General features: G+C 42.0%; 1 long non-coding RNA gene across 1 annotated transcript in view; it reads right to left on the bottom strand.

The window, feature by feature from the left end:
• The window catches only part of LOC144774900 (uncharacterized), a 34201-nt gene extending 10801 nt beyond the window's left edge, over positions 1–23400 (bottom strand). Inside the window, exons 1-2 of the long non-coding RNA XR_013600537.1 lie at positions 23351–23400; positions 9226–9341 (exon numbers count right to left, since the gene is read on the bottom strand). This is a non-coding gene — a long non-coding RNA (uncharacterized LOC144774900). The remainder of the gene's footprint in view (positions 1–9225; positions 9342–23350) is intronic.
• Positions 23401–25637: the final 2237 nt, after the last annotated feature.

The raw sequence follows: 25637 nt of genomic DNA, 5'->3' as shown, positions 1-25637 counted from the left end.
ATCTGCTAAAATTGATTCCTGAAAAACTCAAGAGAACACATTGACCTTTTTTAGTTGGCCTTCCTCATTTATAAGTGGCAGCCTCTGACTCTGAAACATGCAACTACTACTTAATAGAACCAATTACTCAAAGTCTTCAAGTGACCCAGTTACTCAAACATGCATTTAACAGCAAACATAGAAACAAAACCATGACCTGGACTAAGAAAACAATAAAGTGATGTCTTGGCACAACACCACCTGGAACTCTCTATCTCCCTTGCATTATATTGTTCACTAGGTCTCTGTCTCACTCAATACATGTTCTGTTTCTTTAAATATTCTTTATTTAATTGCTGTTTGGCACTCACAGGTCTTTCTGGGTTTAGCTGAGTGTATTTTTAAGAAAGTGTTGACATTTAAGAATATGCTAAAAATCAAACTCTTTAAATAGGGTTTACACATTCTAATTGAATATTGTCACAGAGAAGGCACCACAGTGAACACTCTACAACTAATTTTGTAATTAGCTTAACTTTGACTCCCACAAAACTACAAATTGATCTGGAAATATGTTTTACCTTTAAGAGAATGAAGGAAATTAGTATACTCAATGCCTCCCTTCCCTTTCCACAACCATCTTAACTTTTTTTATTCGTTTTTATTGATAATCAGGATAACTTCATGATTCATAAATCATAACTATACAAAGAGAAACCTTTGCGAAAAAATAAACAATCCCATTACATTTGAATACGACCGCCTATGGGGATAGAAAAGATGCTACCTAAATGAATAAAAAGGGAGTTCTGTTTTATCTAAGCCAATTCCGCCAATCTGCGCTGAAAAACTATCACAATCGAGTTACTTTTGTTATCACATCACACATATGCAAAACAACAGTCATATATAATCTAACAATCATAATTCATATTTGTGCACCCAGTTACCCCTACAGAATAAAACACAGCATCCTTCCTCTAGGACTTCGGGGCATATTACCAAGGGCCTTATCGCCGCTTTAGCGGGGATTTTTCCCGCTAAAGCGGTGATAATTTTATCGCCCTATTACCATATACACCAGTTAGCGACAGCTAGTAGGAGATAGCGATCATCTTGGGGCCCACTTTGCATGTCATCGATATTTATCGCTAATGACATGCAAAGTGGGCGTGCCAAGATGTTAGCGACCAGTATCGGTCGGCAGTAGTAGGTAAGTAAACATTTAAATAAATAAATAAAACGAATTTCGTTGCGCGCACTGCATCACCAAATGTGATGCAGTGCGTGCAACTCCTACTGCCGACCGCTACTGTTAGCGACTGTAAACAGTCGCTAACATCGCTATCTCCTATTACCTACAAAGGCGTACTTTTGGAAATATTCGCGCTAAGCGCGAATATCTCCAAAAGCTAACGCCTGCCCAGAGCAGTTCTAAGCCATGTTATCCAATGGTAGGTGGATAACATGGCTAAGAGCATTAGCTCGGTAATGCATGAATATCGCTGACTTTTCAGCGATATTCATGCATTACGGCTGATTTCTATCGCTTTTGAGATAAACCTTGATAATAGCAAGGTTTATCTGCGATAAAAATCGGCGGAGCTCGGCGATAATAATATTGCCGCTAACCGTGTTAAGCGACAAATATCGCTTAATCTTGGTAATATGCCCCTTTGTCCCTGGGAGAATTCCAAATTCTCTTGGCTTTCTTCAGTGCACATATCCTTTGAGCATACAGTTCCTCTAGCTTTCTAACACGATCCATTTTCATTATCGCTGTTTCAGCCGTAGTTGAAAATTGGGGGGCGGGATTCTGAATAGCACAGCCCCCGCCTAAATGAGGTTACATTTGGATTCGTAGTTTTTCTCCCAAGCAGGTCAAAGATTTGTTCCAAAAATCAATTAGCATGGGACATAAAAACTCCAAGTTTGCCCAGTCACCTCGCGGATGCCCGCATCTAAAACACTTAGCAAATGAGGTCGAAAACACCTGTTGCAGACGATATGGGGTAAAATAGAACGCCCACTTTGAGTACTAAGCCATACACTTAAAGTTAGCTCCTGGCATGGCCTTTGGGCCATACGATTAAATCTGCCCCAGCTTGCAAAGTCAATTCTCCCCTCAATATATTGCAAACTTGAGGTTAATAAGAGCAGTTGACTCATGTAGATACAAGTAAAATGTTTGATACCAGTCTCCTAGCCCTAATTGTTTATTCAAAAAAATGTGCTTTACTAATATGTTCCTTAGCTTTACTAAATGCCTGAATATAGACCCGAAGATAGCCTTGAATCTGAAAATAGGAAAATACAAGGCCCAGCAAAATATATACATTGAATGCCACTACCTGTTCTGCCCAGCTAATGCATATTTTCCAGACGTATAGTGCCTTGCCTTCTCCCATTTCTTAATAGTGCTATGTTGCAGGGATAAGCCATTTTTTTTTAAAAGAAATTTTTATGAATCTTTTTTTTGAATGAAGGAAAAAAATACATATGCAATATATAATGGCATGAATTACAAACTAACATGGAGGATAAAGCATATGTGGAAGGAGAGAAAGAAATGAAGAGAAGTAGAAAAGAAACGGAAGAGGAGGGGGGAAAGAAAATTTATAGGACCAGGGGGAAGAAGAAAGAAAAGAAGAAGACAGTTAGAAAAAAGGTGAATGAGTGGGAAGAAAAGCAAAGCAGTCAACCAGGGGATTTGGAAGAAAGATAGGTAATAAAGGGAAGCCAAAGGAGATCGGATTTGATTTTCAGGGGAACAGAGGAGTTCAAGTTCAAGTTCAAGTTGAGGAATTTGTATAGCGCACTACTCACCCAGAGGGTCTCAAGGCGCTTGAGGGAGGGTGTGTATATTACTTATCGAATAGCCAGGTTTTTAGCTGCTTTCTGAAGGAGAGGTGGTTCTGAGTAAGGCGGAGGTGAGTGGGGAGAGAATTCCAGGTTTTGGCCGCTAAGTAGGAGAAGGATCTTCCTCCCATGGTGGATCTATGGATGCGCGGAATTGCGGCGAGGGCTTGATTAGATGATCGTAGTTGGCGGGTGGGTGTGTAGAAGGACAGTCGTGTGTTGAGGCATTTGGGACCTAGGTCGTAGAGGGCCTTGTGTGCGTGGGTGAGGAGACGGAACGTTATTCTCTTGTTGACGGGGAGCCAGTGGAGGTCTTTCAGGTGACCGGAGATGTGAGCTTGACGGGGGATGTCCAATATGAGGACAACAACAGTGAATCTAACAAACCATATCACAAAATGTGAAGCACAAGTAAGCGTAAGTCACCCCTAGTTAAGGATTCCCATCAAAAGTCTTGTATGAATCAATATTCTCATTTGGTAATCCTTATCGGGTATTGTGTCTCTTGATCATTGAGACCAGCATACCCAGATAGTCAGTTCGGGGTAGCGACCCACAATCACTCGGTACTACCACATGATGTTGATACGATGGGAAGTGCAGTGCAAAAACAAATGAGTGGTGATTAAAAAAGGATAGGGAACTTAACAAAAACCAGTTTTAATAGACGTTAGCCCCTTCCCCTTTAAAAACAAGAACAGTATAACATCGTCATCGCAGTCCACACAAATAGCTGCGAGGAGACCAACATGTTTCAGCCACAACGGGATGATTCCCCAGGCTTTCGTCAGGGTCTCTGTTCTATAAATATGCTACTGCTTATAAGTGAATAAAGTGTGAAAAAACTATACAAAAAAACACACAAGTGAGAACCAGTAAAGGATATAATGTTCCTTCAACTGTGTCAACTCCTCTCTTCGGCACCTGGTTGACTTAGTACCAGGGTGTCCGGGGAGTGGACCTCACCTCTTCCTGGACCTGGCTCAGGATATGTGAGACCCCGCTCTGTCCGTCGTTGTCTCAGGGTGTGACAACGACGGACAGAGCGGACTTATAAGCAGTAGCATATTTATAGAACAGAACTGACATGGCTATAAAAGTATAGGATCACTATTGGATTTCTAATTAGACCCCTAAGTTTGTTGTTTATTAGTTTGTTCCAGTGGGGGATAATACTTAGGTTTGGTCTCTAAACATCCCTCTAGCCCTACAATAGTGTGTGGTTTTTTCATTCGATGTCCAATATGAGCCTGGCTGAGGCGTTTTGGATGCGTTGGAGTTTTTTCTGTAGTTTGGCTGTGGTTCTGGCGTAGAGGGTATTTCCACAGTCGGCTAGTGACCAGTGCGTGGGTGACTGTCTTTCTTGTTTCGGTGGGGATCCAACTGAAGATTTTTTTGAGCATGCGAAGGATGTTGAAGCATGATGATGAGACGGCGTTGACTTGTCTGGTCATCAGGAGGGAGGAGTCTAGGATGAAGCCCAGGTTACGGGCGTGATCTGTAGGTATGGGTGCTGTACCCAGGGCCGGTGGCCACCATGAGTCGTCCCAGGCAGAGGGGGATGATCCTAAGATGAGGACTTCCGTTTTGTCCGAGTTTAGCTTTAAGAGGCTGTTCTTCATCCATTCGGCTACTTCTCTCATTCCTTCGTGTAGATTGGTTTTGGCGGTGTTTGGGTCTTTGGTGAGGGAGAGGATCCGCTGGGTGTCGTCTGCGTAGGAGATGATGTTGAGGTTGTGTTGTCGAACGATGGATGCGAGGGGACTCATGTAAACGTTGAAGAGGGTGGGACTGAGTGAAGATCCTTGTGGTACACCGCAGATGACTTCGGTGGCCTTAGATTTGAATGGGGGGAGGCGGACTCTCTGGGATCTCCCGGCGAGGAACGAGATGATCCAGTCAAGAGCTTTTCCTTGTATTCCGACGTTGCTTAGGCGTTGTATGAGGGTGCTATGACACACTGTGTCGAAGGCGGCGGAGAGGTCAAGTAGGATAAGGGCAGCTGTTTCTCCGTTGTCCAGTAGCGTTCGGATGTCGTCTGTAGCTGTGATGAGGGCGGTTTCGGTGCTGTGTTTGGCTCGGAAGCCGGACTGTGATCGGTCGAGGGAATTGTTGGATTCAAGGAAGGCGGAGAGCTGACTATTGACGGCTTTCTCAATGACTTTGGCAGGGAAAGGGAGGAGCGAGATGGTGCGGTAGTTCTTAAGTTCAGACGGGTCTGCTGTGGGTTTCTTCAGAAGGGCGCTGAGTTCGGCATGTTTCCAGCTTTCTGGGAAGGTAGCGGAGTTGAAGGAACAGTTGATGACATCGTGGAGATGGGGTGCGATGATGGATTCTGCTTTGTTGAAAATGTGGTGGGGACATGGGTCGGTTGGCGATCCTGAGTGGATGGAGTTCATCAGGCGGATGGTGTCTTCAGTAGTGATTGGGTTCCAGGCGCAAAGGTTGTGAGGGTGCTGTTTTAGTTCGGAGGTGGGTGGAGTGGATTGTTCTTCGGACTGTTTTTCAAAGCTGTTATGTATGTTGGCGATTTTGTTGTGGAAGAAAGAGGATAGAGAGTCGCAGAGGTCTTGGGAGGGAGTGATGTCGTTGGTGCCTGCGGTGGGGTTGGTAAGTTCTTTGACGATGTTGAATAGTTCCTTGCTGTTGTGGGCGTTATTGTCGAGCCGATCCTTGAATGCTGATTTCTTGGTGGATCGGATCAATTGGTGGTGTTTGCGGGTGGCGTCCTTGAAGGAGGAGGAAGTCACAGCAATCCTGTGTTCATCACAAATATAATTCCACCATGTATGTACAGAAAGTTTAGAATTATCTTTCCAACAAGACAAAAATACTTTGAATGCAAGAGCAATAAACAGGTCCAACAATCTAGCAGAGGAAGATACAACATCAATATCATTTGACAATGAACCTAGAAAAACATTCAATAGAGATAATGGAGTGGAACAGCAAAACATTAGCATGCAAATATTCCAAACATCATTCCAAAATGAGAAAACAGAGGTGCACTCATATAACTGATGTTTAAGCGTGCCTGTTTCTTTGGAGCATGACCAACATAATGGAGAGGATGTCTGAGCAAACCTATGAACACTAACAGGCGTAATGATAACTCTATGATATATAAAGAACAACGATTGAGTAATACGTGCAGCAATGGATACTTTAAACAGTTTGGACCATAAACGATCCCACAACGAAACAGAAAAGGAAATAGCAAGGTCAGTTTCCCAAGCAGTCTCTATAGTTGATTTAGGGCGATCCTCAACACTTGATAATAGAATTGTATATACAAGAGCAGCCTTAGGTTGCTGAGATAAAAATAACGGGTAAAGTTTAGTGAATGGAGTGAAGGAAGGTAAGACATCAGGCATTGAAAGAGAAGATAAGTGAGATTGAATGGCAGACGTAATAATGTTGTATTCAATAAGATACGATGAAGGCAAATGATATCTATTTTGCAACAATGGAAAAGGAATAATAGAAGTATCATCAAAAAACCGATGAACAAATAAAATATCATTTTCTTTCCAATATTTAAAGTAAAACGATTTGCCTTTGTATTTGAGGAATTTGTTATACCACACAACAGAAGACAGAAAACATTGATGAGGGGAGAAATTAGAAGTAAAAACATTGTGAAGCAGTGTTTGGGAGTAGTTTAAAATAGGGTATTTGGCCAAACAAGAACAATTTGACATAAAAACAATATGTTGAAACGAGAAATCCTTTAAGAGGGAGCGTTCAAGGAGAACCCAACTAGGCACAGGATTATCTGAAAAATCATAGGCTAATGAAAAGGATTGTTTGATTGAGAAGGCAGAGTGGTAAGTTTTAAAGTTGGGAAAACGAACGCTACCCTCATTTTTAGGGCGAGTCAGTTTATGTAATGCAATACAAGGGTGTTTATCATTCCACAAGAACCTGGTACAGATAGAGTTTATGCGGGAGAAATATGAATTAGGAATTTTAAAAGGGAGCATAGAGACAGTATAAAGAACATGTGAAGTAATCATCATTTTAATCGTGTCCAATCTACCCCACCAGGATAAAAATAGGGGAGACCAAAGTTGAAGGAGGAATTGGAGTTTCTTCAGAAGGGAATCAAAAGTAAATTTAAGTGTATCCTTTAAGGAGGACGAGAACCATATACCTAGATATTTGAGTTTGGCAGGGCACCATGCAAATTCAGTATTACTGAACATATATTGGTAACACATTGCGTTTTAGGGGTAGGACTTCAGTTTTGGACAAATTGAGTTTATAACCCGATAAAGATGAATACATTCGTACCTCGTCTAAAAAATGTGGAAGGGAAGAGGTAGGGTCAGCCATATATACTAGTACATCATCCGCATAGGCAGACAATTTAGTTTCAGTAGAAGAAAGTTTAAAACCAGCAATTCCAGGATTAGATCGGATCCGTTCTAAAAAAGGTTCCAGACACAAAATAAATAATAACGGGGACAGAGGGCAACCTTGTCGTGTGTCTCTAGTTAACGAAAAGAATCTGGAAAATGTGTTATTTACAAAAATACTGGCCCTGGGGGAAGAGTAAAGGAGTTTAACAAAGGAAATAAAAGAAGGACCAAAACCAAACATTTGGAGGGTACGAAACATAAACTTCCAATTAATGCGGTCAAACGCTTTTTCAGCATCTAAAGACAAAGCTGCCATCGGGACCTTGAGATTTTTACTGTGTGCAATAACATTAGAAAACATGCTGCATTGTCAGGGCAAGTCTACCTTTTACAAACCCTACCTGATCCGTTTTGATTAAATGGGTAATAATGGAATCAAGGCGTGAAGCCAGAATTTTTGCAAACATTTTGCAGTCATAATTAATTAATGATATAGGGCGGAAGTTTTTACATTTTCAATGATCTTTGTCGGGTTTAGGAATTATTATAATTAATGCATCTAAAAAGGACCCAGAAGCTCTAGCATCTGCAATGAAGGAATTAAAAAGCTGTAGGAGTTTTGGTGCAAAAAAGATATGGAAAGCCGAATAAAACTCAACAGGCAATCCGTCAGGACTAGGCACTTTAGATTTAGATTGAGGGAGTTAATGGCCCGGGTAACTTCCTGGAGAGTAATGTCTTTCTCCAATTGAATTAATTAATCGGGAAATGATGGTGGTGGGGGAAGGCTATCAAAAAAAGATGACAAATTATCATCAGATGGGTGAGTATCATCAGTGTATAAGGATTGGTAATAAGTATGAAACACTTCAGCAATATCTTCATCAGATGAAACTAGTTTATTAGTAGAGTCGTTAAAAATAGGGCCTACATTTTTGTGTTCCGACTTAATTTTTAAAAAATTTGCCAACATTTTCCCCGCTTTATTTTGACCACCATGGAATTTGGATTTGATTTTAAGAAGTGTGTTACAAGCTTCTTTGGTGATAATTTTATTAAGGTCTGTCTTAGCAAGGATTAAGTCCTGAAGGGCAGAGTTGGATTTAGAAGAGAAATAAGAGTGTTCAAGCCGCTTAATTTTCTGGAGTTGGTCTTCATATTTCTGTTTATTAAGTTTCTTTTTCTTAGAGACATAGGATATAGTAAAGGCCCGCAGGGCAGCCTTAAAAGCATCCCATGTATTGGGGATAGAGGTATCTGATGGTTTGTTAAAGGTAAAAAATTAATCAAAAAACCCAACAGCCTCTTTCATGAATACATTGTCTGACAAGAGAAATGAATTAAATTTCCAACGACTAAATTTAGAGGAAATGAGGGAGAGATCAAGGGAAGTGTACACAGGGGCATGATCTGATATAAATATGGAACCGATTACAGACTTTTGGATAGAAGGGAGTAACGACTTACTAACCATGATATAATCAATCCTCGAACGGGTATGATGAACATTAAAAAAAAAAGTATACTCTAGTAAATCAGGATTACATATTTTCCATGAATCATTCAGAGGACGAGAGGCAATGGCAGATTGGAAACTCTTATGGAATTTGTCAGGTTGGAATTTACTGGAGGAAAGTCTGTCTGAGAAAGGGTCTAACCAATGGTTAAAATCACCAGCTATTACAAAGTCAGGACAGTCAATGGAAGAAATGAGGACTTTAATTTCCTTCCAAAATTTGGGATCAGGCCTTACCGGACCATAAATGTTAAGCAAGACCAATGTCTTATTTTGGATGATAACCTTAGCCATTGCCCAACGTCCTTCATCATCATTCTGAGAAGAAACAATTTGAACATTTAAAGCTTTATGAAATAAAATTGCTACCCCCCCTTTTTTATTAATAGCAGGAGAAAACACAACTTGGCCCACCCACTGTCTTTTCAACTTAATAGATTCAACATCAGAACAGTGCGTTTCTTGGAGAAAAACAACTTGTGAATTCAGTTTAGATAAATGGGACAATACCTTCTGACGCTTGACAGGATGACCAAGACCTCGAACGTTCCACAAGACAAGATTACACAGGATGGAAGGAAGGAAGGAAGGGCAACATATGGAGTGGACACAATTCAAGGAGATAACTACAAAAAAGAATACAACAAACAAATAAATTACATGTGACTAAAACACCCAACAGATATATAATACTGAAGCAAACTGCGTCTAGAGACAAAAAGAATAATAACATGAAAAACAAATTTAGAAAGAGAGACCATTCAGGAAAAGAGTAATACGGGAACAAGGAAAACAAGCACGGATGCCAAATAGGGAAGAACAAGAGAAAGGAAAGGAGGAGAGGAAACAAAAGAAAAAGGTCAAGAAAAGAATAGACAGACCAAGGCCAAATAGCCTGGCCTGAGAAGAGAAGAACAACCAAGAAAGCAGGAGCGTAGACAGGGATAAGCCTTTTAACCCACATTCTTTCAAAGGCATCAAGAGATGCATCAAAGTAAACTGGTATTCTTGAAGACGTGCAAACTTTTTCCTTATACCTTGGGCAGCTTCAGAAATGTTAGAAAGGCTGGTAACTGAGCTTCGGACTCGACAAGCATTTTTTGCAAATAGAAACAGCACAAAGATGCACTTCTTGTGGCTGCACAATTTAGCCAATCAAGAAAAGCGGTTTGATAGTATTTCCGCATACAGACCACCATCATCAATCGATAACTGAAGCGTAGAAAGTTTAGTACGAAGTTTCTTACCTTGCCAGAGGAAGTATTGCAACATTTGGTCGACCTCCATGAAAAGACTGCCTAACCATCTAATGGTTTATTTTTAATTAGTTTCATGACTATGTATGATATTTTTATTATGGTTTCTTCAACTTTATAATATTTTTCCCAGGGTTTGTTATACCATACTTCTGACATCACAGCCAGCGCTAGTGTACAATTACCCTTAGTATTATTTCAGATCATAGCTGGAGCACAATATTGTACCTATTTAGATGTCAATTAAGACGTTTTGAAAAGCTCTATTTCACATTAATTGTTCTAGTGTTCAATGCTACTGGGTGGCAGCACATTGACCTGCTTCGGAAAAAGTTACACAGTATTTTTAAATGAAAACTGTTGTAATGCAGGAAACAGGTTATAATCAATAGCTTTATTCAGCAGCACAGCATCATAACATTAGGCTTTAGAGTCCAGATGCAACTGACTCAAAGATGCAGAATGCATCATCAGGAAAATTCTGTAAAGAACATAGATTTAGAACAAAGAATATACAGGTCTCATGCCATTAAAGGGGAAGGGATATAATACAGAATGTAACACATCTCCCCCATAAAATAAAACAAAAGTAAACATATTATACATAATCTCATAAAGACATGGGTCTCCTCCGAATTCGGAAATCTTCCTTGACTCTAGAAGCAATAGTTTCAGGAGAAAGGCCGGAAAACTGATTCGGTGCGGAATCAGAACAATTTTGAGAATGAGAATAAGCATTTGCACCATGTTGGATAGGACACTTCGCAACTTTGCTTACATTCCAGACTTTGCCATCTTGTGTTATAAGGGAGTTATTAAAAACGTTCTTAACCTGAATGGGTCTACCATACTTGCTCATGCCTTTGTTGACAAAAGACGGTTTCAGGATTTTAACCCAATCTCCAACAGCTAAATCATGCTCTCTTGCTTTTCACTTCTTGTTATACCATATAGCAGACTTATTTTGTTTGTGAGAAACCCTATCCGCAATATCCTTGACATCCACTACATCCTCTCCAAAACTCTTACACTTCTCCTTAAACCACCAAGGACAAATGACAGAAGCTGGATCTCTCCCTTTAAGAAGTTTGAAAGGACTAACTTCTGTAGTGGTGTGAGGAGTAATGCGATAATTCCAAAGTTTCTCTCTGAGCACATTCAACCAATTGCCCTTTTCTTTAATTGCATCAACAACAAAGTTCTTTAACACCCGGTTGAAACGCTCAACTTGACCTTTTTCATGCGGTTCATACAGAGAAGTTCTAACGTGTTTGATATTACAAGATTGTAAAAATGACTGCATTTCCGAAGAGACTAATTGCACACCATTGTCTGAAACCAAAACAGAGGGACAACCTTCTCTAGAAAATACTTCCTTAAAAAACTAAATAATGATTTCAGAAGTGACTTTGGACACAAATTTCACTTCTGGCCATTTTTAATGATAATCTATAATTACAAGAGCAAAACGAGAAGACTCAGGTAAAATATGGAATGGACCAGAAATATCAAAGGCAATTTTATTCCACGGGAACTCAGGCCATATTACCAGTTTAAGAGGTGGGACAAAAACTTTCAACATCTTGTCCTTATCACAACACTCACTGCACTCTCTAACTACACGATCTACAAACCTGTCTAATCCTGGCCACCAAAAGTTCAACCTAATGAGACGCTTCATGGCAGAAATACCAGGATGGGTTTTATGTGCTAACTCGAGTATCAAATCCTGAACTCCAACCGGTGGAACACACTTATCACCTTTAAAGATTAAATTCCCTTCACAGAACAATTCATGAGCAACATTAAAAATGGCACAATATACTCCCTGATATAATTGCAGAGTAGAGTTAGTGAGGCGAGGGAGGCAGTGGCGGTTGAAGTAGAGCGCCTGCGCTGCTTCGATTATAAAGCTTATGTGACCAGGACACTCGCTGAGGGGGATAAGACGGGGATACTCCTAGCCTGGCTGGCCAACCCTCACAGAGGGTCCACCCCAATACTATCCCTGGCGGGAGCGAACGGGGAAACCTATCATACGCAACCGGACATAGTGCGGTGCTTCCAAGATTACTACGGTGCCATATACAGGAAGGGGTTGGAGAACCGACCCGAGGCGACGGAAGCCCTGTTGGCAGAGACCCAATTGCCCCAGTTAGACCCGGAAGACGCTACGGCTCTCGGGGGCCGATTGGCCTCGAGGAAATTAGAGGGGCCATCAAGAGGATGGCGCGAAACAAAACGCCGGGGATGGATGGTCTCCCTATTGAGTTTTATGTGAAATATATGGAGCTCCTGGCCCCGAGACTCAGAATGGTGTATAATGAAGCCAGGGAGAAAGGTGAGCTGCCCCAATCGATGCGCGAGGCGATCATGATCCCTTTGCTTAAACCGCGCAGAGATAGCGCGAACCCGACGTCCTACCGTCCGTTGTCGATGCTGACGACGGACTACAAAATTTTGAGCACGATTCTAGCCGGGAGATTGATCACTCATATGACGAGATTGATTCATAGGGACCAGTCGGGCTTTATCCCAACCAGGAACACGACCCACAACATTCGGCGGCTGCTCAGGCTGCTGGCGGACCCTCCACAAACGGCATTAGCCCCTATGGTGTTGTCAGTCGACATCGAAAAAGCCTTTGATAGCCTGGAATGGGACTACCTCTATGCAGTGATGCGGAGATTCGGTCTCGGGGAGGGTTATATAAACTGGACCGCAGTGCTCTATGCACGGGCGGGTGCGAGGGTGAGAGTGGGAGCTTTGATATCGGACCGCTACGATGTGAACCGGGGGACGAGGCAGGGTTGCGCGCTCTCTCCGCTGTTGTTTGCACTGGCCATGGAGCCATTTGCAATGCTGGCCAGACGGGGTGATGCGTACCTCGGACTGGAAGTGCGAGGGACCTGCCACCATATATCGTTGTATGCGGACGACCTTTTGCTGTTTTTGGATAACGCTGATGAGGCGGTCAGGGGTGCAGAGGATCTTCTGCAGAGATTCGGGGCGCTCTCAGGCTTAAGGGTGAATTGGGAGAAGACATGCTTATTCCCGCTCCGGAAAGGGGAGACATGCCCGACGACCACCAACAGAGTGTGCTGGGAACCTGACTGCCTGCACTATCTTGGGACCTACATATACCACGATCCCGCCAACTTGTTGGATGGGAACATCGAGCGCTGTATCCGAGGATTGAAGGGCAATATGGCTTTCTGGGCTACCCTCCCCCTGTCTATGACGGGGCGAGTGTCCCTCCTCAAAATGATCGCCCTACCGCGGCTACTATACTTTTTTAGGACCTTGCCGGTGTGGATACCGGGAGAAGTGTTCAGGCGCCTGAAGTCCAGCATAATAGCTTTTCTATGGGGCAGCGGCAGGCGGCGCATAGCACTGACGACTCTCATGCGCCCCAAGGATCAGGGAGGGTTAGCGGTCCCGGACTTTGAGCTCTATTGTCTGGCAGCGCAGCTTCAATTCTTTACGCAGGAAGTGGCGAGAGTGTACCGGGGGCCGGAACATGAGAGGGACGCGGGTACCCCCCGCCATGTGCTGGCCTATATAGCCCTCCAGCAGAAATTATTACTGAGTGGACTGACCCAGGAAGAAAAGACACTGAGGTTATGTTGGACTCGCATGCAAAAGCGTGCAGGCCCTGGTCACCCTTATGCCCCAGAAATACCGTTGGGGATGTTGACGGCACTTCCACATGGGGGGGATTGGTCGAACCTCCAACTGTGGGAAGAGGCGGGACTTCAGATGGTGGGGGACTTATACTCCGACGGAGTGCTGATGGAGTTCCGTACTCTGCAGGAACGCTATGATCTTCCACGGGGTGACTACTTGGTGCATGCAGCAATAGTGCGGGCGCTTCAGGCACATTGGGGAGAGGGACTGATGGAACCAGAGATGTCATTGGCATGTCAATACACGATGATGTCAGCAGGAACGAGGAAGGCGGTTACATGTCTTTACTCCAGAATGCATACAGAAAACATTCCACCACTAACACGTCTCAAAACACAATGGGAAGAAGACTTGCAGAGGGAAATCCCAGACACAACATGGTCCCAACTGCTTCAGCGAGCAAGGAAAAGCACCAGAAACGCCCGTTTCCAATTAATACACCTCTATATCCTACACAGAGCCTACCTCACTCCAAATAAGATAGCGAGATATTTTGGCGCAGTTGATGCAGCATGCCCCAGATGCACGCTAGTTGGCGCTGACTTGCAACACACGCTTAGGACCTGCCCGCGCATCCAAGAGTACTGGGAGGGAGTTGGGGACGCCCTAAATGAGGTCACGGATAGAGCACTGCACTATGATAGCGCGGTCGTCCTCCTACATTGGTTCCCGCACACGCGCAAAACGAAACTGTCGAGTAAATTTATTGACATGGGCCTTCTGATCGCAAAGAGGGAGCTCACTAGGGGTTGGAAGTCAAAGTCAGCTCCGACACACAAAAAATGGCTGAACGAATTTCTGAAATGGGCAGCGGCAGAAAGCACACTCAGATACCAACTGGCCCGGCGGACAGCAAATGATAAGGCTCAGGAGGCGGCGCTAGCATGGGAAGCCCTAGTCCAGGCGCTCAGAGATAGTATGGAGTTGAGTGACGAGGAGGAGGGAGTGGCGCTACAAGAAGCCCCGAGGGAAGAGGTATCGGACCCTGCACTGACACCTGACACAAGCACCTAATGTACTGTTTCCACAATCCTACTCACACAGCTTTGCCCGAGATTTTACACTGGACAAGTAGGCTTAGACACCAGGGGGACGGGGTGGTGGGGGAGGGGAGAGGGAAGTAAAGTTGACCTGTTTATTTGGATGGAGAGAGATTATACACAACCGTAGAGCAGGGGGGCACGATAGGCGATGACGAAATAAAAGCGGAGAACGTTGTACAGATGAGCTGTTTCTATGAGTACCACCTGCACCACACTACAAGATTGACCGCCGCCCAGCCTCCGGGATGTGGGTCGAAAGGCTGTGTATGCAAACGATAATCGGACAGTGCCCGCAGTTGTACTGGAGCTCTTGTTGATGGTGATACAGTATGTTTGACAATATCTCTGCAATAAAAATTGTTTTACAAAAAAAAAAATATATATACTCCCTGATATTGGCTTTGCTGGGCCAACCTTCTAACAGATATTTTCTTAAGGTAATTAACTTATCATCCTCATCCTGACACTTGATCCAAAATTGTTCAGTAATATCTTGATACTGAGTAGAAACAAAATCCTGCAGACTAGAAACAAAATCGACATCTTTAGATTCACTAGCACTGTCAACCAAACTAACACATGGAAGGCGTGATAGACAATCAGCAGTAACATTTCTCTTTCCAGGTATGTATTCTACTGTAAAGCTATATTCCTGCAGTTTTGATGTCAAACGTGCAATCCTCGCTGTTGAATTCCAACCTCCACCCACTGATAGAATATGGACAAGAGGCTTGTGATCAGTTCTTAAAATGAACTTACTTCCCCAAATGTAGATCCTATAATGTTCAATGGCCCACACACACGACAGTAACTCTCGTTCAATGACTGCATACCTGCGTTCTGTTTCACTCAGCGTCCTAGAGGAAAAGGCAACATTCCACTCCGTCACACCATCTGTTTGAGACAGCACACACCCTAATCCATATAAACTTGCATCCGTTGTAATGATGCACTTCTTGCCCATCCTAAAGGGTCTTAAAGTTGGTGAATTGACAATGTCATTTTTAATCTCAGTGAAGGCCTTTCCTTGCTCTGTGTCCCAAACAAACTCATGCTTTTGTCTCAATAGTTTCCTTAGAGGCTCAATTTTGGTAGCAAAATTAGCCACAAATTTGCTGTAATAGTCGCACATGCCCAAAAAGGACAGAAGTTGTCCCTTAGTACTAGGAGCTGGGGCATTAAGAATAGCTTCAACATTAGATTTTTTTTGGAACCAAACCTTCCCCCGATAGAGTATGCCCCAAATATTCCACTGATTTCATAAACAAATTGCATTTATGTGCCTTAAGAGTGAGACCATAGTTTTGCAATCTAGAACATACTTCATCAATATGAACAGAATGCTCATCCTCATTTTTAGAAAAAATCAGAATGTCATCCTGGAAACACTTAACAAAAGAATCAAGATCTCTAAAAATCTGAAACATTACACGCTGAAAAACAGAAGCAGCAGATGCTAACCCAAACGGCATTCTTTTATACTGGAAGAGGCCCGTGGGTGTAATAAAGGCTGTGAGTTTCTTGGATTCTTCCGTAAGCTCAATTTGATGGTACGCTGACCTAAGATCTAGGGTAGAAAAGATCTGCGCACCATCAAAAAGGGAAACCAGCTCATTAATATTGGGGAGCGGATGACAGTCAATTATAATATTTGAATTAAGAGCTCTCAGGTCAATGCAAACTCTCAACTTTTGATCAGTTTTTCGTACGAGAACTATGGGTGAAACCCATTCAGATGACTCAATGGGTTTGATAATATTATCCTTCAATAGGTCATCCAGCATTTCTTTTAATTCAGATCTAACATTTAGAGGCACACCCCTTAATTTTTGCTTAACGGGAATAGCCCCATCCTTTAACACTATTTTATGCGCAAAGCCTTTCAACTTCCCCAATTGATCACAAAATACTTTGTCAAAATTATTTTTTTTCCACAATGAGGTAACATCCTCTCTCCCATCACTAATGGTATTAATCATTTCCTGGTCACTACAAAGTTCAATGGGATCCTTAGCACGTGGATTTAATTTGATACCAAGTTCCCATTGATCATGCCACCCTAGAACATTAACGCCCTTGACAGCAATATATAACTTGATGTGAGCCAGTCTACCTCTAAAAGTCAAAGGAACATTTAAAAATCCTTCAATAGAAATATTGTTTCCATTAAAACCCTCAGCTAAAATGTCAGATGGTTGTAATTTCGAAAAATCACACACACACTGTAATTTCTCATCAAAGTATTGCTTTGTGATAATGGTCCAAGGAGACCCAGAATCTACCATCAGTTCAATGCCAATCTCAAAAATTTGAAATATACACTTAGGTGATCTCTTCCTGGTCAAAACAACAGACTCATTTTGAATGACGGAAACAACATAACCTCTTGTAACCTCCTGGGGTGTGATTTCAGAGTCATTAACAGAAGAAATTTTAGCAGGAGTGGGATAATTAGAAAATGAACGCGATTGTCCCGCTCGCCCCTGTGTATTAAAGCGTTTTTCGCTGCAAACATTGCTAAAGTGTCCCATCCTACCACATACATTGCAAGTTCTATTCAGAGCAGGACAACCTTGGAAAGAAGCAATATGCGATTTGTTACCGCATCTGAAACAAGAAACAGAATTATTGTGAAATTCAGGCTTCTTGTAATTACCACTTGAGACATTCTTTGTACCCAAATGTGTAGTAGTGAGATTTTTTCCTTCATTTTTGGGCTTAACAAAGCATACTTCTTCCTCAACATTAGTTTTGTTACTATTAGTACTTTGTTTCTCTACAATATTCGTCCATTTTTCAGACATCTCTGTGGATTTAGCAATAGTAATGCTTTCCTCTAAGCTTGGATCACCTAAGCACCATAACTTATCTTGGACTTTCTTATTTTTAACATGAACAATGATTTGGTCGCGTATCATCTCATCAGCAATGGTACCAAAGTTACAACGTAAAGTTAACGCTCTTAAAGAAGTATGGAAATCATCAAATGATTCATCCTGCTTCTGTGCCCTGGTGTAAAATGTAAAACGATTAAGCGCAATATTGGTAGTTGGTTTAAATCTCTTCTCCAACCTGGCAAGAGCTTCAGAATAAACATTAAGGTTATCACCACTTCCAGAAGTAGCAGTAACTTGAGGTAAAGTTCTAAAGATCTCTTGCCCTTCTGAACCTAAACAATGCAATAATATACTTTTTTTTCTCTCTGCACCCATACGCTCTCCATCGATGGCTCTCATATAATTGAAGAATTCCTCCTTCCACCTTGCCCAAGGCAAAGGAGGGTCACCTTTGATCTGTAAAAATTTTGCAGGAGGGTCAAATTGCATTTTGAATAACACAAGCAAAACACCAATAACAATCAAATATCAATACACTAAGAATGCAAATAAAGCTTCCCAAATAGAAAATGAACTCCAAAATATAGATAAATTATAAGCAGAATTAATGTATGGGGATTGTCCAAATATAAAAGAAGTAAATAAATATATATGTGAAAATAAAATGCACTAAAATGTAAAATATTGTGGTAAATTCACTGAAAAAGGGTCTCTGTGCAAATAGAAGTAATATATTCAAGTTCCTCCAATAGATGGTAGAAGAATAAAGTACCTTCGTGGTTTTGAAGTTGGTTGAGAACAGTTTGAATATGCGATGTGAATCAGCCTAAATGCCACAAAAACGGAAATTAGGAAAATGGCGCTGGTATTTTAAAACGATAAAAACGCTGTTCAAAAGAATAGACAAATGAGCATTTCTGTGGAGAAACAGGCAGAATGGAAAATTTTGTAGCCGAAAAGGTCGTTGCTAGGCAGCAAAATGCTCCCGGAAACAAAATGGCGGCACGTTGCACGTAGCGTCGACACGTAGGGTGTTACGTGAATGCTGCGTGTAGAAGAAGAAGAACGCTGCGTGTCACAGTTAGCAACGCGATGAGGTCTCAATGCGCTGAGGCGCTTCACACGTCGGGCACCGCGTGACACAGCAGCAGCAAAATGATGACGTAAACAGGAACCCTCGATGCACTGTTACGCTTCACACGCCGTGTTCCACATCTCGGAAAGCGTCAGGAAGCAGATTGGAATCCTGTACGTTGAGAGCAGGTACAAGCAACTTGAAAGATGCACAACTCGAAATCCAATGTAAATCAATTAAAAGTTAGCTGTAAATTCTTCAAAACGTTGGGAGAAACATAGGGACCAATCCAGGAAGTCATAGATCCAATAGAAGTATTTTCTCCAGAAGATTAAAAGGCAAAATTTTCCTAAAATTCCAAATAAGTCCCAAATAGAATAAAAATGGGTTCACTCCGCTCCTGTGCTGTAGATGGCTGGAGTCCTCATCGCCAAATTTTGTTGTAATGCAGGAAACAGGTTATAATCAAGAGCTTTATTCAGCAGCACAGCATCATAACATTAGGCTTTAGAGTCCAGATGCAACTGACTCAAAGATGCAGAATGCATCATCAGGAAAATTCTGTAAAGAACATAGAACTAGAACAAAGAATATCCAGGTTTCATGCCATTAAAAGGGAAGGGATATAATACAGAATGTAACAAAAACCTTAATACATTGAAATAAAATAATGAAAAAGAAAAACAATTACCCACCCTCAGAACTCCTTCTACGCCAACCATTACCATAACTATGACCATAACCGTAATCCTTGACATAATCCTACCAATTACCATAAATATAATCCCTAACATAATCCTAACCACTACCTTAACCCTAAATATAACTCTTTCCTTAACCTTAATGCCTGTCCTAGCCCTGCCATTTAGAAACTCAAAACCAAGCCATATCCCTAACCCAACTTCATCTGTAGCCCTTATCCTAATCTTTGACCCTACCAAATTTGTGTTTTATTCCTAAATGTACTCCTAATCATGTGTCCTAATTTAATTTACTGTAATTGGAACTCTCACCGCTATGCTAAACATAATCTACCCCTCATGATACCCCTAAACCTCTTACTAAACCAAAACCTTTCCCTAACCATTATCAAAACTCTTGCCATAACCTACTCAAAAACTCATACTATCCCTACATTTTTTACTAAACGAACGCCTCACTCTACGCATAACTCTTAATCACATTTGTAACCTTAACATCACAACAAATATATTTCATGTATATCACTATTTTAAAAAACTATTATTCTTATGACTAGTTCTTGCTTCAATGACTTTTTAGTGTGGTCGAATTGTTGAACTGTTTTTTCAGAACTACTGGATGGTGTTTGTTTGGTCTACTAAATTAACCCCTGTTCAGATACGTTTTAGTCCATACGTATCTTCAGCAAGAGATGTCAGGGTGGCTTGATTTTGGGACTTGATGAGATCGACACAAAATATACATCAATCACTGAGCAAATTGAAACTTTCCCACAATAACTACAGACACAGAGAGAAGGAGGTATGATTAACGAAAAAAAAACATCATTACATGGTAGATCCACAGTTTTACTTTTAAGTATTTGCTTGATGCTGCTCTTGGCTTTTAAAATCAAAAGATCAAGCACTGTCCTCTCTACTTACAAGGCCACAAATAACTCCTTCTGGTTTGACAGTTATAGGTTGTTTATCTTCTAGGGTTTCTTTTTCTTTTCAGTTGTCTTTGTAGCCAATGCATTGCCTGAACTTCTGTACTTGCTCTATTGGCAGCACGTGTGTTCTTTCTTCGTTACTCACACATACAGGACCTCAGGGTTTTTTTTCCACCACACTGCAAAGGGAGTTTACTTTTAGGATGCTCCATACTTTTCTTTCAGTCAGTTCTAGTAACAGATGCACAGCATTTGGATTAAGAGAACAGCTTTAACCTGTTAAGTGCACTTCACATGGCCTCCCCATCAACAGTGCCCATGGCCTGGCGCTATTGAAGAGGTGCTCACTTTAATGTGTCTGACACTGCTGCAGCAGCTGTTGTGTGCTGTTTTGGTGCCCTCTATCACACCCCTATGGGATAATGAGTGAGACTCTCCTGCACCGGCCTAGGGGGTTGTGATGGTCATGCAGCTGACCTGCAAAGTGGCAGGAGGTCACAGTGGGATGGAATCGCCTGGTGCATCCACTAGATACCAGGGATTGTTTTTGGGGGGTGGGGAATGCCGTCTTCCAGAGCCATGTGCCTCAGCTCCCCCTCCCCCGGGCACATTCAGATGGATGTGGCTGTTCAACCCGCATTTGCCCGGCGGGGAGTTGAAAGCCACCAACTAGCCACCACGAACTGAACTGAAATCAAAACAAGAACAAAAGAGGTCGGTGGCCCCCCCATGGAATAGGACCATGGCTGCACCCAAGAAGCCATGCTCCGATCTCAAAAGGGGGCAATGCAGTCTTTCTGCCCCACTTGAGGGGCAGACAGGAGGTTTGCCCCAATTCGAAGTTTGCCTCTAATTTTCTCAGAGGAGAAAAGAAGCTCACTAGATGCCAGGGATATTACATCTGGGCATAAGAAGGGTGGAGGCATCCCGCCATGGAATTGGGCCGTGCCCCCATACCAAAAGGGACAATAAAGTATTTCTGCTATCCCAGGGGCAGATAGGGGGTTTACCCTCAATTAGCCCCTTAGAGGAGAAGTCCCCTAGACACAAAAGATTTCAAAATGGCATAAAATCAAACAAAATGATGGGGCGGCCACTCTTTCATGTGGACACCATGAACCCACTCCAGAAGGGGCAATAATATCTTTCTGCCTCCATGGTGAGACAGATAGGAGGGTTGGCCCGATTGGGAAGCATTCTGTTAGAGTATTGATCACTGGCATCATGGTTCTCACTTATTCTTGAAATTATTCACATTGCCCACAGGTAGGCTTTTACCCGATGGCTATGTGGAACAGTACACAGTTGGGCGACTGTTGGGTCCTCATGCCCAGATGAATTTGCCTGTAAGTTAAGTATTTCAATTAAACATGTTGGCCTTTCTTTATATCTTGGTCAAGCATGTTAGTGTGGTTTTAATGGTAAGCCTGGACACATACATAAAGAATTATGGGATACCATGTGGACTAATTTTTATGTATTTTTGTACTAAGGGGAAGCAATTGACTCTCAGAATTTGAGGACCCTTTTTGAATAGGGTGCAGGAGACTAATGTAAGAGTTGGGAGTTGGAGTAGTCTATTAAACATACCCAATATATATATATATATACACACTATGCGGGGTCTTCCTGCTTAAAAGTAAAGTGCCAATGATGATAGAATGAGCTAGTGGGTAAGCATTCGCCAACAGGCTCCCAGTGATTTCTTCCACAAGGCACTTACTATTTTAATGAATAATCCCTTTTGTGAGGTGTTGAATCTGCTGACAACAGATTTTCTCTTTTTTATGTACACCCTTGTAGTTCGCCTGACCCCCTCAGGGAGTAGAACTCCACTACACACTAGGGACCTAACATTTGGGAAAATAAATGGGGAGCGGGTGTCCCACTCTACATCGGGTCATGACCCCACCCTTAAAGGGGAAATAAGCCCAAAACAGATGCTACACTCTTTCTTTCCCCCTGGGGGATAAGGCATCCCAAACCCCCATGGTAAGCAAGAACAAATTTAGATTTTTTTGGGGGTGTTGTTTTTACAATTGAGCCAGCAGAGTGGGAGTAAATTCCAATTTCCTCTCACCTGTAATACTGACTGTCTGAACTATTAGGGCACCGGGTCAGCCAACAACCAGGAAAACTAGACACCAAGGGGAGTCTAGGGAGATGTCAACACATAAATGCCATGATGTTTTCTTACCCTCAAAAACCCTGCCGCCCACAAACTTTGCCTAAAATCGCAAATCTTCCTTGCATTCATGTCAGGGAAAGTGGAATCTGCGCAGTTCCGCAAAATTCCTGCCATTGATTGTTCCCACACTTCTCCCGATAAAAACCATACCACACTTCTGAGACTAGGCCTAGAAAGCACATGGAACAGGAACGGATAAACCAGAAACCAATGCAAGATGATTTGGGCACTTCCACCACCTTCTTGGCAATCACAAGGCGCATATTTTCTACATCTGACACAGACATTGCAGAAACAAATCAAGTCACACAGACTCTCTCCATGTCAGAATATCAGGGAGAGTCTGGGCCATCATATGATGGGTTTTCACTTAGACTCAGCTGAACATGAACTATCATTGAGAGAGACATTTGAAATTGAGCTCCAACTTAGACATGCTGCATAAGCTGGACGGGAACAAACAAACCTACAGAGTTAGAATTTAAGAATGGTGATGCTTTGCCTCAAACCTTCTCTGATCTAACCCACCTGCCACCTGACATTCAGTTTGGTGAATCTCAAGTGCTGAGATTCAGTGAAACAAGTGCATAGACTCTCAATGACACCAGTGACACACTAAGAACATGTTACCTCTATTTCAACTCGAAGCAAAATCAGCAATGCAACATCGCATCCAGCAGTGGAGGGATTGTAGAGCAGCACAGAGAAGCACATCAATAGAGAAGGAGTGAGCAAATAGATTGTGCAAAAAGAGGACTTTGTCAAATAAAGGCATGGTCTATCACACACGTGAAATCAACTGTCACAATATCAGATGTCCATTCTACAGGGAATGCCTCATATATTAGAGAGGCTTGAGTGGTACAGAATGTCTGAGAGCCAAGCCAATGTCAGTATGGCAGAACAAGTAATTCACCTTCTCCACCAGGTCTTCTCAGTCTCACTCATGTCAGCAGGTGTCCCTCTGCCAAAAAGAAAGCACCTTAAACATCTCCAGTCCACAGCACAATTCTTCATATTTGAAATGTTTAATCATTTGCTAATTGATACACAGCAGGCAGGTTAAAGCATACTTTAAGATAGACAGGGGTATGTTAGTTTCTTTTCAAGTTACTGTAAGTACTGAGAAACATAGTACTAATGTATAAGGTGCCGGAGTGGTATGTGATGGGATGTTCCTAGTTAAGAATGAATGTGGGTATTCTGTGACCCTTAAGGACGTTTATATAAAACTCACATTCTTAACATCACAATGAACACAGTTATTCTCGAAAGGTTTTGTTTTATTCATCTTAACAAAGGTTGTCCACAAAGAAATGGTATTAAATACACCTCGTTTTATTAGGGAGTTCATTTCTGATAGCTGCTCCATCTTCATTATACTCATATTGGATTTGTTCTCCATGCCTGAAGTTCTGATCTTGGAAATGGTACAGGCTAGAGCCCCAGTCTCAACTCAATATCCTGTGATTCTGGGAAAATAATGTAATCTCACGGTGCCTGCCTAACTAACTAAGGGGCATATTATCAAGAACGGCATTAAAATTATCACAGGCTTAGCGGCAGAAAACTGCAGCTAAAGCGGCGATAATGGGCTTGATAATATGCCCTTGAGAATTCCAATAGAAGCCCATGTTAACACCATAATTTTTAATGCCTTTCTTGATAATATGCCCCTAACTAACTAACTAACTAACTATATACATAAATCTGACCATGTGTAATGAAATCTGGTACTTATGTAAAATGGTCTGATGCCTTTAAGCCAAGTGCGCTCTATATAAAACTGCACAAAAGTGGCATAGGACCTTCATCTGGATATCCATCTTTTGCATAAACAATAAATATGTGCCTTGTCAAGTATATAATCAAATCACCCTATATATTTTGTTGGCTGTAAGACACTATATTGTTTCGATATCTAGCTAGTTTTTGCTGAGAATGTGTCACTTGGATATGTTTAGTGAGTTGATGGAACGCCTTATCAGCTTAGGTCCTCTTCTGTGCTTTTGTTGATGTTTTTGCCTGTGCTGTTACTCCTGCTGAACTTGAATTTTTCACCCTGAGGGGGATGGGTATGCCCAGACGTCGGTCCTGTGCTCTCCATACCACTGGAGTCAAGCTAGCCTGACTGATGAGGGGTGATACCCCGAACCCGGTCCCAGGGTGCTTGTTTCCGGTCCAGGGAGGACCTGGCCTGGCAGTTTGGGCTGGACTGTTCACATGGAGAGCAGGGTCAAGGCTGATTGGCACATGGCTGGGTTTAAACAGGAATGGAATGGTGAGAGAAAAACGATGGATTTAGGCCCATATCTCTGTACTGGGGTGAATGTTTCACATTGTTCAGCAATGTGTCCATTAACTGTTCTTTTTGCACTTGTACCTGTAACTGCATTTGCAGAAGTAGAATCTCCTGCTCTCTGACGTGACTCTGCACCAGCTTCGTCCAAGGTTTTCTGATGTGTTTGCCAGTCGGAGCCTGCATTTATCAGGTGCTTTAATTAGGAACAAGCCTCATTTACACTGACTCATAACATTTGGATTGCCTTCAGGTATATCCCTTATGTAGCTCATTGTTGGGTTAATGGAGTGTTGGATTATTTTCCCCTAAAATTAAAAGCTTTTCTTCTTTCGTACATTGTTTTTGTATATATATATATAAGTATTATTATTTAACACAATCCAATGTTAAAGGAACCTTTCTATCATTTTATCACCTGTCAAAATTGAAGGTGCTTTTTCCTCACCCATGAGAGCCCCTACTGCAACTTGTACTCAACGTTATATTTTCTGCACTGGAATTACTGAGTGTGGAGTTACCACAGGTAAAGCCAGGCTCAGGCATACTGGGTACAGAGATATATGCAAATATGCATATTTCATTACCACAACTTGTATTTCTGCCTGAGGTTTAACTTGTAGTTGTGTTTACTGGAATTAAGGCTATAAAAACTTGTGGTAATTCTGCTCCACACAACTCATAATCAGGGCCTTAGCCATTGCTTTAAGTGAGATGACAAAACTGTGGGGCTGTCTCTAGGGGGCATGGCCGATCCAGTTAAGGGTGTGGCTTAAAAACACATAAGCTAAAAATCAGTACTTAGCATGGTGTGCCCTCCGATTGGTATTTTGCTGCTTCTGTGATTGAATCCAGATATAAAATACAACAAGTAACATTACACAAGGCTGAGCTATTGGCTTTG

The sequence above is a fragment of the Lissotriton helveticus genome, chromosome 1_1, assembly GCF_964261635.1.
Source record: "Lissotriton helveticus chromosome 1_1, aLisHel1.1, whole genome shotgun sequence".
Taxonomy (NCBI): Eukaryota; Metazoa; Chordata; class Amphibia; order Caudata; family Salamandridae; genus Lissotriton; species Lissotriton helveticus.
This window is presented reverse-complemented; position numbering and strand designations above follow the sequence as displayed.